Genomic DNA, 1,479 nt, shown 5'->3' with positions numbered 1-1,479 from the left:
AGGTCCAAAAGCAAGCACAGGGACCCAGCTGATGCTCTCCAGTGTGACCTGAGCACAGCACACAGTCCCTCCCAGCCAGCTCACTCAGCATGAATGAAGGGGTCAGGTTTTCCCCACTGAGGCTGGAGTCAGCCAGCAGGGGCTGGGGTCTGGGGCTGGAGCAGAGAAGGCTGAAATCAAGGAGCAACAGGAGGAGTGGAACAGCTACTCCGTGGGTTGATTGGATGGCATGGATGTATTTGGAAATGTTTGGGACCCTAGAAAGCATTTTCCAGACAGGCATTGAAGGCATGGAGGCCCACACACTTCAGCAATTTACTCATGCTCTTCAGAGACTGCTGGGGCTGGAACCCAGGTGCCAACTTCCCAGCCAGGACTTGACACCCCAAATAAAATGTCCCAGGAGGCTGGAGGGGTCTGTGCTGCTCTGGTCAGCTCTGAGATGGCAGGTTGGATGTAAAATGGTTAAAACCAGGAAATTCCATGTTTCTTTAGAACGTCGGAGGGACTTTCCCATGGCCACACCTGGTGGTTTCCTCTGCCTGCCCTGCTCCTCCCACAGCGACACTAGAACAGGAGCAGAGCTGAGAACTTCCTAGTGCCCGGATAGAGAGACCTGCCCGTAACACCGGCAGCTGAAGGCGTTGCTGTAGCTTCTCCTAACAGAACCAGGAGGAAGGTGCCCGAGATCCTCGTGTTCCACCAGCCTTCACAGCTTTCTGCCTGCCGGCACATGGGACAACTACACATCCTAGTTACCTTGGGATGGGGGAGCACGTGAGTTCTCCACCAAAGCATTTAGTTCCTGATGCAAGACCCTCCCAGAGCTCTGCTTTCTGGCAGTGTAATTCTGTTAGTCTGGATCCCTGAGTGACTGTTCTGAGCAGAGTCCCCCTGCTGGTCCACAACGGACATTTGGCTTTGGTGAGAAATCAACCTTTGTGGCCTTAGGGCACTGACGATCCATAATGTTTACCCACTTTTCTCCCTGGTGAACCTGCTGGGTCCTCACCAGCACTCTTACTTTCCTCTCTCCAGCAATCTCTTTCCCAGTGTATTTAGCACATTCAAAGGCAACTAACATGTGTCTAGCACCTACTACAAGGCGGGCACTGTGTGCTGAGGATGCAAAGGCTGGGCATCCCACCAGGAGCCTGGAGGTCCAGGACAGCATGGCAGATGCTATGAGTGGCAGGCAGGCAGCAGGGAGGAAGGTGATCAAGAAGTGCTTGCTAGAAGGGTTGCCTGACCAGACTCTAGAAAGAGGGGAGTTAGGCAGAGGAGAGGGGGCTGGGGGAATGGAATTACAGACTGTGGGCACATGTGCAGAGGCACAGAAGCATAAGAAGAGCCAGACTGAGGCTGAGAAAAGGGAGAGAGGCAGAGGTGGCCTGGAGCCATGTGCGTGACAGATCAAGTTTCCTTGAGTGTCCTCTGTGAGGTCACATCCTCTGTGTGGACAAAGTGAAGCAATGTCTT

The sequence above is a fragment of the Saimiri boliviensis genome, chromosome 14, assembly GCF_048565385.1.
Source record: "Saimiri boliviensis isolate mSaiBol1 chromosome 14, mSaiBol1.pri, whole genome shotgun sequence".
Lineage (NCBI taxonomy): Eukaryota > Metazoa > Chordata > Mammalia > Primates > Cebidae > Saimiri > Saimiri boliviensis.
Note: the sequence above shows the minus strand (reverse complement) of the source record.